This window comes from Carcharodon carcharias, chromosome 1 (assembly GCF_017639515.1).
Source record: "Carcharodon carcharias isolate sCarCar2 chromosome 1, sCarCar2.pri, whole genome shotgun sequence".
Taxonomy (NCBI): domain Eukaryota; kingdom Metazoa; phylum Chordata; class Chondrichthyes; order Lamniformes; family Lamnidae; genus Carcharodon; species Carcharodon carcharias.
In genome coordinates, this window is record NC_054467.1 from 171,012,102 (window position 1) to 171,030,804 (window position 18,703).

General features: G+C 42.3%; 1 protein-coding gene across 5 annotated transcripts in view; it reads right to left on the reverse strand.

Moving 5' to 3' along the window:
- The window catches only part of ipo11 (importin 11), a 699,237-nt gene that overhangs the window by 385,871 nt on the left and 294,663 nt on the right, over positions 1-18,703 (reverse strand). The window lies entirely within an intron of this gene.

An 18,703-nucleotide genomic window follows, 5' to 3' on the forward strand; every position in this document is an offset into this window, starting at 1 on the left:
AGATAAAACTGAAGGCTCTGTATCTGAATGCATATAGCATCATAACAAAGTAAATGAATTGATAGCGCACAATGAAGTAAATAAATATGATCTGATAGCGGAGACGTAGCTGCAAGATGGCAAGGGTTGGGCCCTAAATATTATAGGGTGCATGACATTCCAGAAGAATAGGAAGCTAGGTAAAGGTGGAAGGGTAGCACTGGCCATGGAAAATAGTGGATGCATTTGTTGTCATCTTTCAAAATTCTGTAGATTCTGGAACAGTCCTGGCAGATTGGAGGGTGGCAGAGGCAACCTCACTATTTAAAAAAGGAGGGAGGGAGAAAACAGCGAATTACAGGCCGTTTAGCAGCAGTAGGGAAAATGCTAGAGTTTATTATTAAGAATATGATAACATGTCACTTAGAAAATATCAATGTGATTAGACAAGGTCAACATGGATTTACGAAAGAAAAATAATGCTTGGCAAACCTACTGGAGTTTTTTTTTGAGGACTTAACTAGCAGAATAGATAAGGGAGAAGGAATGGATGTGGTTTATTTGGATTTTCAGAAAACTTTGGATAAAGTCCCACATAAGAGTGTTTAAAATTAAAGCACATGGGATTGGGGGTAATACTGGCATGGATTGAGAACTAGTTAGCAGACAGGAAACAGAGAGCAGGAATAATTGGGTCATTTTCTGTATGGCAGGCACTGACTAGTGGGTACCACAGGGATCAGGTCACCGGCCCTAGCTATTCACAATATATATCATTGATTGGGATGAGGGAACCAAACATAATATTTCCAAGGTTGCTGATGATACAAAACTTGGTTGGAATGTGAACAATGAGGGGGGTGTTAAGAGGCTTCTAGGTGAGAGATTGAGTGAGTGGGCAAATACGTGGCAGATGCAGTGTAACATGGATAAGTGTGAAGTTATCCACTTTGGTGAAAAAAACAGAATGGCACAGTGTTATTTAAATGGTGATGAAAATGTTGATGTACAGAAGAACCTGAGTGTCCTTGTACACCAAACACTGAAAGCAAGCATGCAGGTGCAGCAAGCAGTGAAGGCGGCAAATGATGTGTTGGCCTTCATTGTGAGAAGACTAGAGTACAGGAGCAAGGGTGTCTTACTGCAGCTTTACAGGGCCTTGGTGAGACGACACCTGCAATGGTGTGCGCAATGTTGGTCTCCTTATCTAAGAAAGCATATACTTGCCACGGAGGGAGTGCAGCAAAGGTTCACCAGACTGATTCCTGGGATGGCAGGATTGTCGTATACAGAGAGATTGGCCGACTAGGCCTGTAATCACTAGAGTTTAGAAGACTGAGAGGATCTCATTAAAACGTATGAAATTCTGACAGGGATGGACAGACTGGATGCAGGGGTGATGGTTCCTCTGGCTGGGAGTGTCTAGGACAAGGAGTCATAGTCTCAGGATATGGGGTAGATCATTTAGGACTGAGATGAGGAGAAACTTCTTTACTCAGAGGGTGGTGAACCTATAGAATTCTCTATCACAGAAGGATATGGAGGCCAAGTTACTGAATATATTTAAGGATGCAATAGTTAGATTTCTGGACTCCAAAGGTGTCAAGGAGTATGGGGAGTGCGTGGGAGTACAGCATTGAAATAGAAGGTCAGCCACAATCCTATTAAATTGCGGGGCAGACTCAAAGGGCTGAATACCTACTCCTGCTCCTATTTTCTATGTTTTTAAGACACTTGCATTGCATGTGAAATTCAGACTGGTCGTTCAGAATCCCACAATATGTGCGCTAGATCAGCTAGGCGCACTTTCAAGTGTTCACGCTGGTTTGTGGTGGAATAGTTGGCAACAGAGGAGTTCGAACTCGGCAAATATCTCTTCCTGTTTTATTTTGGATGAAGGCACACCAAAATTGAAATGGTGCGCAAGAACAAACTCCTCGCTTTGAGTACATAGAGAAACATGTTACGTGTTTAGTGTCGTTAACTACATTGCCAAACTGTTCCTGCTTAAGTGAATCTATGGTGTGGTCATATCTCAAACAGGTACTGTTTATGTATTGAAGCAATATAACTGCATAAACGGATCACATCGAAAAATGAAAGAAATCTGCATACCTCAGACTAAACACAGTGTAGGGCACCATATAAATAGTAACCCCTTTTTACCAATCTGTTCAATCCCACCTTGCATAAATGCATGCTCAATCGTGAGACTATGCCTCACTTTCTTGTCCTGATGAGTGCCAGATGAAAAGCTTCACCAATCAATGTCTCTTTTTCAGCAATACTCAAGAAAGTATCTTCTCTATGCCTAGGTGATCAAACCCTTTCATAATCTTAAGGGCCTCAAAATCAAGACATATCTCAGTCTTTTTTTTCCAAGAAAAGAGCCCTAGTTTGTTCAACTTTTACTGATATGCCAAACCTCTCAGCTATGGTAACATTCCAGTAAGTATTTTCTGCATGCTCTCTAGCATTTCGGACGTTTTTTATAGTATGAAGACTAGAACAGTTTAGTGTGGCCTAGCCAAAGTTTTAAACAAACTTACACAAAATCACAGTGCAGAAGAGGCCCTTCGGCCCATCGAGTCTGCACCGACACATGAGAAACACCTGACCTACCTAACTAATCCCATTTACCAGCACTTGGTGTGCCTTCATCCAAAATAAAACAGCACTTGGCCCATAGCCTTCAATGTTATGACGTGCCAAGTGCTCACCCAGGTACTTTCTAAAGGATGTGAGGCAACCCACCTCCACCACCCTTGCAGTCAGTGCATTCCAGACCGTCAACACCCCCTGGGTAAAAAAGCTTTTCCTCACATCCCCGCTAAACCTCCTGCCCCTCACCTTGAACTTATGCCCCCTTGTGACTGACCCTTCAACTAAGGGGAACAGCTGCTCCCTATCCACCCTGTCCAAGCCCCTCATAATCTTGTACACGTCGATCAGGTCGCCCCTCAGTCTTCTCTGCTCCAACAAAAACAACCCAAGTCTATCCAACCACTCTTCATAACTTAAATGTTTCATCCCAGGCAGCATCCTGGTGAATCTCCTCTGCACCCTCTCCAGTGCAATCACATCCTTCCTATAATGTGGCAACCAGAACTGCAAACAATACTCCACTTGTGGCCTCACCAAGGTTCTGTACAACTCCAACATGACCTCCCTACTTTTGTAATCTATGCCTCGATTGATAAAGGCAAGTGTCCCATATGCCTTTTTCACCACCCCTCTAACGTGTCCCTTTGTTCCTCAGAACTTCCTAGTGTCATGCTGTTCATTGAATACTTCCTTGTCAAATTACTCCTTCCAAAGGATATCACCTCACATTTTTCAGGGTTAAATTCCATCTGCCACTTATATGCCCATTTGACCATCCCATCTACATCTTCCTATAGCACAAGGCACTCAACCTCACTGTTAACTACTCGGCCAATCTTTGTGTCATCTGCAAACTTACTAACCCTACCCCCCACATAGTCATCTATGTCGTTTATATAAATGACAAATAATAGGGGACTGAGCACAGAGCCCTTTGGTACACCACTGAACACTGGCTTCCAGTCACTAAAGCATCCTTCTGTCATCACCCTCTGCCTCCTACAACTAAGCCAATTTTGAATCCACCTTATCAAATTACCCTATATCCCATGTGCCTTTGCCTTCTTTATAAGTCTCCCATGTGGGACTTTGTCAAAGGCTTTGCTGAAATCCATATAAACTACATCAACTATAATACCCTTATCTACACACCTGGTCACCTCCTCAAAAAATTCAATCAAATTTAACATAATTTCTCTGATTTTCAATTCTATCCCTTTAGAAATGATTTGCTTGTTTTGCTTTTTTAAGGCTTTATTGACCGGGGTTGTTACTTTTAGTGATTTCTGTATCTGTACCCCATGATATCCCTGTTCCTCTACTCCAAAGACACATTTCAAAGAGTATGTGGTCTCCTATTCTTCCTACCAAAATGTATTGTATATTGAAATTTATTTGCTATTTACACACTCATTCTGCAAATTTATTAACATCCTCCTGTATGTTGTCACAACCTTCCTCTGTATTAACAATACCACCAATGTGGTGTCTTCTATAAATTTTGAAACTGTGTTTCCAATTCCAAAGTCTAAATCGTTAAGTAAACAGTGGAAAACAATGGTCTCAACACCGATCTTTGTGGAAGTACAGTTGAAGCAATATAATAGCATAAACGGATCAACTACCTTTATCCCCAATTCAACATACATTCTTTTGCAGCCACCTTTGTTTTTATTCATTCATGGGGTGTGGGCTTCACTGGCTGGTCCAGCATTTACTGCCCAGTGCATCTTGTAGATGGTACATACTGCTGCTACTGTGTTGAAGGTGGAGGGAGTGAATGTTTGTGGCTGGGTGCCAATCAAGTGGGCTGCTTCATGCTGGATGGTGTTGAGCTTCTTGAGTGTTGTGGGAGCTGCACTCATCCAAGTAAATGGGGAGTATTTTTCCGTTTTTTTTTAATTCATTCATGGGATGTAGCCATCACTGGCCAGGCCAGCATTTATTGCCCATCCCTAACTGCCCTTGTTCAGAAGGCATTTAAGAGTCAACCACGTTGCTGTGGGCCTGGAATCACATGTAGGCCAAACCAGGTAAGGACGGCAGATTTGAATTCATATTTCACCATCTGTCACATTGGGATTCGAACCCGGGTCCCCAGACGATTACCTTGGATCTCTGGAATACTAGTTGGTGAAAATACCACTGTGCCACCGCCTTCCACTCCTGACTTGTGCCTTGCAGATGGTGGACAGGCTTTGGGGAGTCAGGTGGTGGGTTACTCATCGCAGGGTTCCTAGCCTTTGACCTGCTTTTTTAGCCACAGTATTGATATGGCTAGTCTAGTTCAGTTTCTGGTCAATGATAACCCCCCAGGATGTTGATCATGGGGGATTCAGCAATGGTAATGCCACTGAACGTCAAGGGGCGATGGTTGGATTCTTTCTTGTTGGAGATGGTCATTACCTGGTGCTTGTGTGACACAAATGTTATTTGCCACTTGTCAGCCCAAGCCTGGATATTGACCAGGTCTTGCCACATTTGGACATGAACTGCTTCAGGGAATGGTGCCGAACACTGTGCAATCATCCGCGAACATCCCCACTTCTAACCTTATGATGGTCATTGATGAAGCAGCTGAAGATGGTTGAGCCTAGGACACTCCCCCAAGGAACACCTGCAGTGATGTTCTGGAACTGAGACGATTGACCTTCAACAGCTACAACCATCTTCCTTTGTGGTAGGTATGATTCCTACCAGCAGAGTGCTTTCCCCGATCCCCATTCATTCCAGTTTTGCTAGGGTGCCACACATGGTCAAATGCTGCTTCGATGTCAAGGGCTATCGCACTCATCTCACCTTGAGTTCACCACTTTTGTCCATGTTTGAACGAGGTCAGGAGTTGAATGGCCCTGATGGAACTCAAACTGGACGTGAATGAGCAGATTATTGCTAAGTGCCACTTGATAGCACTGTTGATGACCCCTTTACAGATGATGGACAGTATACCGATGGGGTGGTAATTGACCGGGTTAGATTTGTCCTTTGTATGAATAAGACATGCCTGGGCAATTTTCTACATTGCCGGGTAGATGCCAGTGTTGTAACTGTACTGTGCTGAACAGTTTGGTTAGGGGCGTGGCAAGTTCTGGAGCACAAGTCTTCAGTACTATTGTCAGGACCCATAGCCTTTACAGCATTCAGTGCCCTCAGCCATTTCTTGATATCATGTGGAGTGAATTGGATTGGCTGAAGACTGGTACCTGTGATGCTGGGGACCTCTGGAGGGGTTAGTAAAGCAGTGAGTGAATTCGTAAGTATATAAAAGAATGTTTTCCCTTATGAGGGGCTCTGAAGCTGGGGACACAGTTTAAACATAAGCAAGCTCCCATTTAAGATGAAGGTGAGAAGGATTTTTTCTTTCAGGGTTGTTAGCCTTTGGGATTCTCTTCCCCAGGGAGCAGTGAAGACTGGGTCATTGAATATATTCAAAGCTGAGTTAGACAGAATTTTGATCTGCAAGGGGTCAAGGTTTATGGCAGCAGGCAGGAAAGTAGGGTTAAGGTCACAATCAGATCAGCCATGATCTTACTGAATTGTGGAGCACTCTCGATGGGCTGAATGGCCTACTTCTCTTATTCCTTGTGATCTTAAGCACAGAGAAGGTCTAGAGATACTCATTAAAATTATTAGTTTAAACAGGGTACTAACTTGGAAGAGTTTTTTTTTACATCATTGATGGGTATCTGAGACCTGTTGTTTGCAATTCCTGCACCAGGACACTTCACGTGTCTTTTGAGTGATCATCTAGAGAAGTGTCTCCAGCTGCTCCAACTCAAGCTCAGAATTTCTGAACTTGAGGGAAAGCCAGAGTCGCTGTAAAGCAACAGGAAGGATGAGTGTTTCCTGGATCGAACATTCGAGGTGGACACCTAACAGATGAGAATTCAGGTAGTAAGTGGGTGGCTAACCGGAAAGGTAGGAAGAGGCAGGTCGTACAGGAGTGTTCAGGTGCGTGCCACTCTCAAACAGGTACTCAGTATTAGACACTGCTAGGAGTGGCAACATCTTGGAAGAGTGCAGCCCAAACCATGGCGCTCACGGACAAGGGACTGTACGAGGGGGAACATCAAAAGAGTAGAATTGCAGTTGGTATAGGAGATTCCAAAGTTAGGGGCACAGTCAGGCATTTCTGTAACTGTCATCATGGCCCCCACATGGTGCGTTGCCTCTCTGGTGCCAATGTAAAGGACATCACAGACAGGGTGCAGAATATTCTGCAGAGGGAAGGGGGTGAGCCATGTCATTGTACCAACAACGACATAGAGGGGGCAGTTATTGAGGTCCTAAGGTCAGATTTTCAGGAGCAAGGGAGGAAGTTAGAAAACTGGACTCAAGGATAGTAATCTCTGGATTACTTCCAGTGCCACAAGCTAGCCACAGTAGAAATAGAAAGATGGGAAGGATTAATGCATAGCTTGAAGCATGGTGCAAGAGAGAGGGCTTCAGAATCTTGAGACATTGGGACCAGCTCTGGGACAGAAGGCACCTATTCAAAAGAAATGGGTTATATCTCAACAGGGCTGGGACCAATGTCTTCGTCAGGAGGTTCAATTGTGTGGTTAGGGAGGGTTTAAACTAAATTGGCAGGGGGTGGGCAGCAGCACATAGAAGCAAAAAAGGAATATGGTGCATAAAATTAGAGCGTTGGACAGTACTAGAGAAGAGACTAGTACCTTCTAGATAGGAATGGACTAAGTAGAACTACGAAAATGCAAAGACAGGATTACAATCCACACACCATAAACACTCAGTGTTGAATAAGGTTGGTGAGCTACAAGCACAAATATCAGTGTGCATATTTTGCAGACTGAAGGGTGGTAAACTGTGGTGCTCCCCAAAGGTCAGTGCTAGGACCACTGCCTTTTTTGCTACATATATATGACTTGGGTTTTGGAACACGGAATAAAATTCTGCCAATGATGCCAAACTTGGATGAGTAGCAAACAGTGAGGATCTTACTAATTGACTCCAACAGGACATTGATTGGCTAGCAGAATACGCAGACAAGTGCCAGCTGGAATTTAATATAGGGGAAGTGTGAGTTGATGCATTTGGCACAAGGGATAGGGAAAGGCAATATAAACTTAATGACACGATTTTAAAGATTGTGCAGGAGCAGAAGGACCTGGGAACGCATGTGCATCGATCTTTGAAGGTAGCAGGACATATGGGGAAAGTAGTTAGCAAAGCACATGGGGTTGTGGGTGTCATAAATTGAGTACAAATGCAGGTAAGTTATGATGAACCATGATAAAGCTCTGGTTAGGCCACAACTCACAACTAGATATTACATTCAGTTTTGGTCATCACACTCTTGAAAAGATGTGAAGGTCCTTGAGAGGATGTGGAGGGGGTTTACTAGAATAATTCCAAGGATGGGTACATTTAATTATAAGGTTAAGTTGGAAAGGATGCGGTTGTTCTCCTTGGAGCAAAGGACACTGGGGGAAACTTGATACATGAAGTAGAGGTAGACAAGGAAAAACTTCCAGTTAGCTAATGGTATAAGTATTTGGGGACATAGATTTAAGATTTTGGATAAGAGGTGCAGGGGGAATTTGAGGAAGAACTTTTTTACACAGTGAATGGTAATCACCTGGAAACAATCAATGATTTCAAAAGGAAATTGTATGGGCGCTTGAGAGAAATAAACTGGCAGGGCTACTGGGATTGAGCAAGGGATTGGGACTCACTGGATTGCTCTGCAGGGAGACAACATAGACGTTGGGCTGAATGATCTCCTTCTGCATCATAAATGACTCTCTGAATCTATGATTTCGAAGTCAATAAAAGCACTTGTAAACAGCTGTAAATACTTGAAAGTAATTAAAAGCAACTGCAGACACTTAAAAGTCATTGAACCTAAAAGCTAACTTCATGGGATCTGACTTCAGCTCATTATGTTAAAGGAGGATGGTTTTGCTGGAGTTGTGCCTCACCTGATGCCTCACGAATTACCTCATCGTTCGATCCACCCTGCAGTCGGGAGAGCAAGTTCCTGCTGTAGCCAACAAAAAAGGGCAGAATGCACTTCTAACAGCAGCCAGCAGCATAAGCCACAGTTTCATCCTTGACAGAAAGATCTGGGCCATTCTTTCTGTTGTCACACCTCCACATCTAACCATTTTGAACAGCAGTCCAGGAACCATCACGAGGAGGACTGGTCTTCTAATTCCAACTCAGTGCTTGTCGACTGATTAGGAAGAGACCCATCCATTAAACAGGTTAGCACAACTCTCATTACAAACTAAGCTGTCCTCTGTGTTGGGCAGCAATCCTCCCAATATCAAACACGTCAATAATATGGGGGTTGGAGGCAAATCGAAATGAGTATTATTTATTCTACGCATGGACGTGTGGAAATGCATACCTTTTAATGGCCAATTACTGGAGGCAAAATCAGCACAAAATAATGTCCTCACCAGAATGCCTCACCCGCAGGGCATGAACATTGACTCCAAATAACATGACTATCAATATGCTGAGCTACGCTCCCTGGTCTAAAGATTAGCACTTAGAGATGTCACTGCATTTAAACAATGCAAGGAGAGGTGGGAGGAAACAAGTTAAAAAGGTGGAAGGGAGGGGTAATTAAGTGACAAAAGAAATGATGGTGCAAAGCAAAAGGAAATGTAGAAAAATAGATAGATCTAGAGGAGGTGTAAATGGGAATAGCAGAATCATCACCATCATCCCACTTAATATTTAACCTTTCCTGTTTTCTGCATGCCTTTTTTTTGTTTTCTTCCTCTCCTCCTCCTTTCCAGGCCTTGCATAGAAATCCCCATGTCCAGCCCATCTCCTGCGCATCCGCCCTCACACCTTCCTCTCCCTCCCAGAACCATGATAGGGTCCCCCTTGTCCTCACTTATCACCCCACCAGCCTCCGCATTCAAAGGATCATCCTCCGCCATTTCCGCCAACTCCAGCATGATGCCACCACCAAACACATCTTCCCTTCACCCCCCGGCAGCATTCCGCAGGGATCGTTCCCTCCGGGACACCCTGGTCCACTCCTCCATCACCCCCTACACCTCAACCCCCTCCCACGGCACCTTCCCATGCAACTGCAGAAGGTGCAACATCTGCCCCTTTATTTCCACTCCCCTCACTGTCCAAGGGCCCAAACACTCCTTCAAGTGAAGCAGCATTTCACTTGCATTTCCCTCAACTTAGTCTACTGCATTCATTACTCCCAATGTGGTCTCCTCTACATTGGAGAGACCAAATGCAGACTGGGTGACCGCTTTGCAGAACACCTTTGGTCTATCCGCAAACATGACCCAGACCTCCCTGTCGCTTGTCATTTCAACACTCCACCCTGCTCTCATGCCCACATGTCCGTCCTTGGCCTGCTGCAATGTTCCAGTGAAGCTCAACGCAAACTGGAGGAACAGCACCTCATCTTCCGACTAGGCACTTTACAGCCTTCTGGACTGAATATTGAGTTCAACAATTTTAGATCATGAACTTTCTCCTCCATCCCCACCCACTTTCCGATCCCCCTTTTTTCAAATAATTTATATAGATTTTTCTTTTCCCACCTATTTCCATTATTTTTAAATGTATTTCCATCCATTGTTTTATCTCTACCTTTTAGCCTATTTCAATCCCTTCCCCCCACCCCACCCCCACTAGGGCTATCTGTACTTTGCTCATCCTGCTTTCTCCCCTTAATGTCACCTATTAGCACATTTCTTAGATAATATCACCACCTTCAACACTTCTTTGTCCTCTTATGACATCTTTTGGCTATCTCCACCTATCATTGGCCCTCTATCCAGCTCTACTTGTCCCACCGCCACCCCCCCCAAACCAGCTTATATTTCACCTCTTTTCTATTTTTTCTTAGTCATGTGGAAGAGTCATACGGACTTGAAACATTAAATGTTTCATTTCCGCAGATGCTGTCAGACCTGCTGAGTTTTTCCAGGTATTTTTATTTTTATTTTGGATTTCTAGCATTTTTTTACTTTTATCTTACACAGAACCTGTTATTCTGCAAAGTACTTCTAGTTCTGATGCAAGGTCGTCAACCTGAAACATTAATGGTCTCCACAGATTAACACTTCCAGCATTTTCTGTTTTTATTTCACACTTCCAACATCTTTTGGCAAAGATAGCTAGGAGGATGAGTTCATAGAGCGCATGCGGCACAGTTTTTTTTAAAAGAACACTATGTTCTGGAACCAATCAGGGAGCAGGCTATTTCAGACCTGATAATGTGCAATCAGGCAATATTAATTAATGACCGCAAAGTATAGGATCCTCTTGAGATCATAAGACGACAGAATTTCACATTCAGTTAGAGGATAAGAAACATGGGTCTGAAACTAGATCTTTAAACTTACAGAAAGGCAATTACAGAGGTATAAAGATAGAATTGCCTAAAGGGGAATGGGAAAATAGGTTAAAAAGTAAGACAGTAGAGAAGCAGTGGCAGACAGTTAAGGAGGTATTTCATAACTCTCAACGAGATATATTCCATTGAGAAACAAAGACTCTACAAGAAGGGTGTACCATGATGGTTAACTAAGGAAGTAAAGGACTGTATCAAATTGAAAGAAAAGACATACAAAGCTGCAAAGATTAGTGGCTGGCCAGAAGATTGAGAAAAGATTGGCAAAGTATGCTTAAAACAAAAATAAGAGGGAGGAATTGGAGTATGAGAGAAAACGAGCAAGAAATATAAGAACAGGCATGATAGACTTCTACAGGTATATAAAAGCAAAAAGATTAACAAGGTGAGCATTGGTCCCTTAGAGGATGAGACTAGGGAATTACGACTAGATGTCATGCTCACGTAATATGCGTTTATGGAGTATAAATTCGAAATGGACACTTTAAAGTAAAATCGATGTGAGAGGTCAGGTGATCTTTTCTTTCTTGTCAATACACCTGGACTGACACAAGGCCCTGGACTAACTTTCATGTCTGGACAAGTTATTAAAATACAAATGAGCTTTTGGAACACATCTTTGAGAAGTCATTGAAATGCAATAGGCCTTTCCTGTGACTAATAGCTGCTGTTCTCCAAATAATTAAAAAACTGTTTTCACAATACTGTTTGCAGGCTTTTCAGCTTCGGAGCTGAAATCAGAGAATGGGTGTGAAAAAACTTTATGCAATGACAATAACATATGAATGGTGAAACTTGCACCCCATTGTTTGACAACGGTCCACTCATCAGAAGCCAATCATAAGGACAATGGATAGAAAGTAGGTCTTTAATAAGGCACACTTTTGGGAGCAGCAAGGGAGAAAGATCCAGACCAGTGACAGAACAGTACCCTGCCTAAGAACCATCAGCAGGTAGAGAATTCAGCTTGACCTTTACCTCTCTGAGGAACTCGGCTAGATTTTCGCTGCAGAGCTTCATCTGACTGGAGTGGAGCAAGACAAAACAGCTCCTGCAAACAAATTAGTCTTCTTAAATCTCCAGGCTTTACTTTTCAGTGGGCCAAAAAGGAATCACAAACCTGCAATGTTTCATCACTTCATCTCAGGAGGAGTACATAAGAACTTAAGAACTAGGAGTAGGCAATTCAGCCCCTAGAGCCTGCCCCGCCATTCATTACGATCATGGTTGATCTCATTTCGGCCTCAACTCCAATTTCCCACCCTCTCCCCATAACCTTAAGACCCATTACTAATTAAAAATCTGTCTCCTCCTTAAATTTATTCAGCGTCCTGGCACCCACTGCACTCTGAGGTAGTGAATTCCACAGATTCACGACCCTTTGAGAAAAGTAATTCCTCCTCATCTCTGATTTAAATCTACCACCCCTTAGCCTAAAACTATGGCCTCTCGTTCTAGAATGCCCCACAAGGGGAAACATCCGCTCCACATCTACTTTGTCTATCCCCTTTAGTATCTTATATACCTCAATTAGTCTCCTCTCATCCTTCTAAACTCTAGTGAGTCTAGGCCTAAACTGCTCAATCTCTCCTCTTAAGACAAGCCCCACATCTCTGGAATCAATCTAGTGAACCTCCTCTGAACTGCCTCCAATGCAACTACATCCTTTCTCAAGTAAGGGGACCAAAACTGTGCACAGTACTCCAGGTGCGGTCTCACCAATGCCTTGTACAGTTGCAACAACACTTCCCTATTTTTATACTCTTAATAAATGCCAAAATCTCATTTACCTTCCTTATTACCTGCTGTACCTGCTTACTAGCTTTCAGCGATTCATGAACGAGAGCACCCAGATCCCTCTTCAGCACTGAAGCATTCTGAAGTTTCTCTCCATCTCAATGATAAGTTGCCTTTTTATTCTTCCGACCAAAATGGATAACCTCACACTTATCCATGTTAAATTCCGTCTGCCAAATTTTGGCCCATTCACCTAACCTGTCCATATCCATTTGTAAATTTCTTATTTCTTCATTGCAACTTACTTTCCCACTTATTTTGGTATCATCTGCAAATTTAGATATAGCACCTTCTATCCTTGAATCCAAGTCATTCATATAGATTGTAAATAGTTGGGGCCTAAGGACCAAACCCTTTGGCACCCCACAAGTTACAGCTTGCCATCCAGAAAAAGACCCATTTATCCCGACACACTGCTTTCTGTTGGTTAGCCAATCCTCTATCCAAGCTAATATATTACCCCTAACTCCGTGTGATCTTATCTTATGCATTCATCTTTTGTGCGACACTTTATCAAAGGCCTTCTGGAAGTCCAGATATACTACACCTACAGGATCCCCAATATCCACTTTGCTTGTCACTTTTAAGATTAACGTTTGTTAATCACAATCTTTTCTTGTATGTGCGCGTCTGTATGAATGAGAGTGGGTATGGTTGCGAATACGTTCAGGTACTGAATAAAAACATTTATCTTTCTTTTGAACAACTTACGAGAAAACCTGCCATTTGTCCGTTCTTCTCGATTACAGCATTCAGGGGATTAAAACACTTATTTTCTTTTAAAACACATCTGTCTTCAGTCAGCTAAGAGGTGAAAAAAGAAAAACAACTCTTTCATCTCTCCCTGTCCATAACATGGTAAACAAGGAAATGGCAGAGGTGTGGGAAAATGTGAGGTTGTCACTTTGGCAGGAAGAATTTTAAACTAGAATGCTACTTAAATGGAAAAAGACCGCAGAATGCTGCAGTAGTGAGAAATCTGAGCACCCTTATACATGAATCATCAAAAGTAGGGAAGATGGTAGCACAACAGAAGTGTCACTGGGATAGTAATCCACAGGACCAGACTAATGGTCTGGGAACACAATGTAAATCCCACCATGGCAAATGGTAGAATGTAAATTTAATTGACACAGGAGACTGGAATTTAAAACTCATCTCAGTAATGGTAACCATGAAACTATTGGCAATTGTCATACAAACCCAGCTGATTTACTAATGTCCTTTAGGGAAAGAAACTGCCATCTTTACCTGACCTGGCCAACATACGACTCCAGATCCAAACTGCCCTTTGAAATAGCCTAGTTAGCTATTCAGTTCAGGGGCAATTAGGAATAGGCAACAAATTATGGACTTGCCAGCAATGCCCATATCCTATCAAAGAATAAATTAAGTTAGCATGCAAGTAATTAAGGTAAATGTCGGTCTTTATTGCAAGGGGAATGGAGTATAAAAATAGGAGCGTCTTGCTGCAACTGTACAGTACATTGGTGAGACCACACCTACTAAAGTACTGTGTGCAGTTTTTATCTCTGCACTTGAGAGAGATGCTTGCATAGGAAGCCATTCAGAAAAGGTTCACTAGGTTGATTCCTGGGTTAAAGGAATTGTCTTGTGAGAAAAGGTTGACATGGTTGGGCCTATCCAACTTTGGGGTTTAGAAGAGTGAAAGATGATCTTGTTGAAACATACAATCCTAAGGGGGGTTGACAGGATAGTTGCTAAGAGAATGTTTCCCCTCCTGAGGAAATCTAGAACAAGAGGTCAGAGTTTAAAAATAAGGGATCTTTAATTTAAGATGGAGAGGAGGAGGAATTGTTTTCTCTCAGAGGGTCGTTAATCCTTGGAATACTCTTCCACAGAGAGCAGTGAGGTTGGGTCATTGAATATATTCAAGGCTGAGGTGGACAGATTTTTGTTCTACAAAGGAGTCAGAAGTTATTGGTGGCAGGCAGGAAAATGGGCTCAAAGCCACAATGAGATCAGCCATGATCTTATTGAATGGCACAGCAGGCTCGATGGGTTTATTAGCCTATTCCTGTTCCTATTTCTTATTATCTTGATTTATCTCAACACCCTGACTCTCAATGATTTCAATGTCAGCACATCACTATGAGAAACCTGGATTTGATAATGCATCCCTCCTGCAGCCACTGTGCAATTAGTGCACAATTGCTGCATAAAATATGTATTAGAATATACACTATATATGTGAACAAACACTTAATATATAATACCCTCACAATATATGAAGATGCACACTCAACACACAATGGCTTCATAAAATATTTGCGAATATCCTTTGTTGAAAAGAGAAATTGGAATTTTTTCTTCTTCTGTGCAGGAGTTACAAAAAAAGGATGAGATTTCAGAATACTTGGAAGTGCATGGTAAAATCAGGCAAAGTCATCATGGTTTCATCAAGGGGAGGTCATGCCTGACAAATCTGTTAGAATTCTTTGAGGAGGTAAGGGGTAGGTTAGACAAAGGAGAGCCAATGGATGTTATCTACTTGGACTTCCAGAAGGCCTTTGACAAGATGCTGCACAGGAGGCTGCTCAGTAAGATAAGAGCCCATGGTGTTAGAGGCAAGGTACTAGCATGGTTAGAAGTTTGGCTGGCTGGCAGGCAGGAGGCAGAGAGTGGGGATAAGGGGGTCCTTCTCAGGATGGAAGCCGGTGACTAGTGGATTTCCACAGGGGTCAGTGTTGGGACCACAACTTTTCACTTTATACATTATTGATCTGGATGAAGGAACTGAGGGCATCCTGGCTAAGTTTGCAGATGATACAAAGATAGGTGGAGGGACAGGTAGTATTGAGGAGGCTGGGAGGCTGCAGAAGGATTTGGACAGGTTAGGAGAATGGGCAAAGAAGTGGCAGATGGAATACAATGTGGGCAAGTGTGAGGTCATGCAATTTGGTAGGAAGAATAGAGGCATAGACTATTTTCTAAATGGGGAAGGAATTCTAAAATCTGGAGTGCAAAGGGACTTGGGAGTCCTAGTCCAAGATTCTCTTAAGGTTAACTTGCAGGTTGAGTCAGTAGTTAGGAAGGCAAATGCAATGTTGGCATTTATTTCAAGAGGACTAGAATATAAAAGCAGGGATGTGCTGCTGAGGCTTTATAAGACTCTGGTCAGACCACATTTAGAATATTGTGAGCAATTTTGGGCCCCGTATCTCAGGAAGGATATGCTGGCCCTGGAGAGGGTCCAGAGGAGGTTCACAAGAACGATCCCAGGAATGAAAGCCTTTACATATGAGGAACGTTTGAGGACTCTGGGTCTATACTCGATGGAGTTTAGAAGGATGAGGGGGGATCTGATTGAAACTTACAGAATACTGAAAGGCCTGCTTAGAGTGGACGTGGGAAGATGTTTCCATTAGCAGGAGAGACTCGGACCCGAGGGCACAGCCTCAGGGTAAAAGGAAGACCTTTTAGAACAGAGATGAGGAGAAACTTCTATAACCAGAGAGTGGTGAATCTATGGAATTCATTGCCACAGAAGGCTGTGGAGGCCAGGTCATTGAGTGTATTTAAGACCGAGATAGCTAGGTTCTTGATTGGTAAGGGGATCAAAGGTTATGGGGAGAAGGCGGGAGAATGGGGTTGAGAAACTTATCAGCCATGATTGAATGGCAGAGCAGATTCGATGGGCCGAATGGCCTAATTTCTGCTCCTATGTCTTGGGGTCTAAAACAATTTAAATAGATGATTTTTTAAAATAAATTATAAACAAAAGATGCAAAACATTAATTTCTTAAATCAATGGCAAAACTGCTACCTCAGTTTACTGGATGTTTATGAAATATTTGAATCACACTTTACCCCTAGTCTGTTTTTTTCCCCGTTTTGCTCCTTTCTAGGCGACAACCTAATCCACTATATATTTGGCCAATGAAAAGAACACAAGAGAAGCCTAATGCTAAATTCTGAGTTTCGTGAACTTGTGTCTGTTGAGAACTGGACTAAGATTGGCAAAATGGATTTCACTTACAAGCAGGGACAGAAGGTTTGTAACATTTGTCTCTTGATGGCGGTAAGTAGCAAACAGTTGACTGAATTCAAATGCAGTTCCTGCGGGGGCGGGGGAGCAAGTTCACAAAGTTGTTCACAATTTAACAGAGTCATCACAGAATTATTACAGCGGAGAATGCCAACTGGCCCATCTTGCTGGCATCAGCTTTCTGAATAAGCAATTCACTTAGTGCTATTCTCCATTAACCACTACTCTGTTTCCTGTCATTCAAAGAATTTTGTATCCATGTCATGGATAACCCATGTGAAATTTCCATTGCAGCACTAGAGCAAAGTTAGGAAAATATAGAGAAGTCTACCCTGCATACAACATAGGACTATATTTGATGGTGCTAAAGAGTTTTTAAAAATGAAGTATTTTGTTCCCTCTCACAATGATTCCGAAACTGGGGGGAAGGAAACATGACAAGGAAGTGGTGTGGGCAGGTGTGAGGAGAACGCATTGACTGAGAAGGAAGGATGTATGATGCACCCCCACATAACCAAAGAAGACGCATCAAATCTGAATTTCTTTATTTTTGAAGAAATTGCACAAACGTAAGCCTAAATTCAAAGAAAAAGTACACTCTGATGCAGCCTCGCGCAGTGTGATCTTAGCACGGTGCATGTGTTTAAATGTTTGCTGATTTCTAACAGCACAAATTGGACCAGTTATTGATTACTATGCACAAGCAGCAGCTCTGATTGGAATAATTTCTACTTTTAGAAATCAGCAAGAATTCAAATTCCACACATTGTACTGAGATCACCCAATGCACGGTTGCATCAGTGTGAATATCTCTTTGAAGTTAAACTTCAGTTTCCTCAGTTTCTTGAAAATTTAAAGGAATTTGCACTTTTAATTGTCAGTCTACCACATTATTGAAGGGAGGTGGGGTGAGGTAGCATTCTTGACAGCTGCAGACATCCATCAGATAAGCAATACCTTTTCAAAATATCACTTGCAGTCCGCAAGATGGCTCTTGCTAGAATTTACTGGTTCTGATAAAAATCAATCACTGCTGAAGTCATTGCTCAGGATAGTATGAAACCAAGTAACCTAAAACGCTCTTGAAAACCAAACATCCCCCCCGCCCCCCCCCCCAAAGTAAGCTGAGATTCTTTGAAACAAAAGTTCTCTCTCTTTAACAGTCCTTTCGGTTGAATCAAAAAAGTTTGAAGGCATCTTATGGTAACGTTTTATAAAGAACATGGAAACTCAAGGAGTGTTGCATATCTTTAACTGACACAATCACCACTTCCATGCTTTCCTCAGCCAGTGCTTACAGGTTTTACTGGGCTATTTGGGTGATCTATTTGAAAGGCTCAACAAACTTAACCTTACTTTGCAAAGTGAAAACTGTAACATTTCATCAAGCATGAAAAAGTACAAAGCTTTGTCATAAAAAACTTTGCAAAAAGAGCTACTGATTAGTAGCTATGTGCTGCAAAACAATGAAACTACATTTCCAACATTGTTCTGTTATTATGGTTTGCAAACTCCCAAGTACTAGAAGCTAAAAATGTAACTGAGGAAATATCAGCCTTGTACAAAATTCAGTAAATATTTTCCTGAGATGTATATAAATTGCAGGATTTTGCCTGCATTCGAAATACATTTCAAACGGCTTTGTTAAAAAAAAAAGCCAAGACTGAGTTAAATCTAAAAGAAAATTTGATTGACATTGCTGGTTACTGTTTTGAGAGAGGGTTTTATAGTCATGCCTTTTGATTTGTTCTGGCTCTCAATTCAAAAAGAATTTCTTGTATGTCGCAAAGAGCTGTTGAAATACTTGACCAGTTTGCATCAATATATCTGGGGGATTTTCTTCAGTTGCTCGCATCAAAAACAGAAGGCACTTACAAGCAGATACTGATTTGCAGTTGAAACTCACCAAAATAAAGCCAAGTTTTCACAAATTGTGCACTAGCATAGTGACT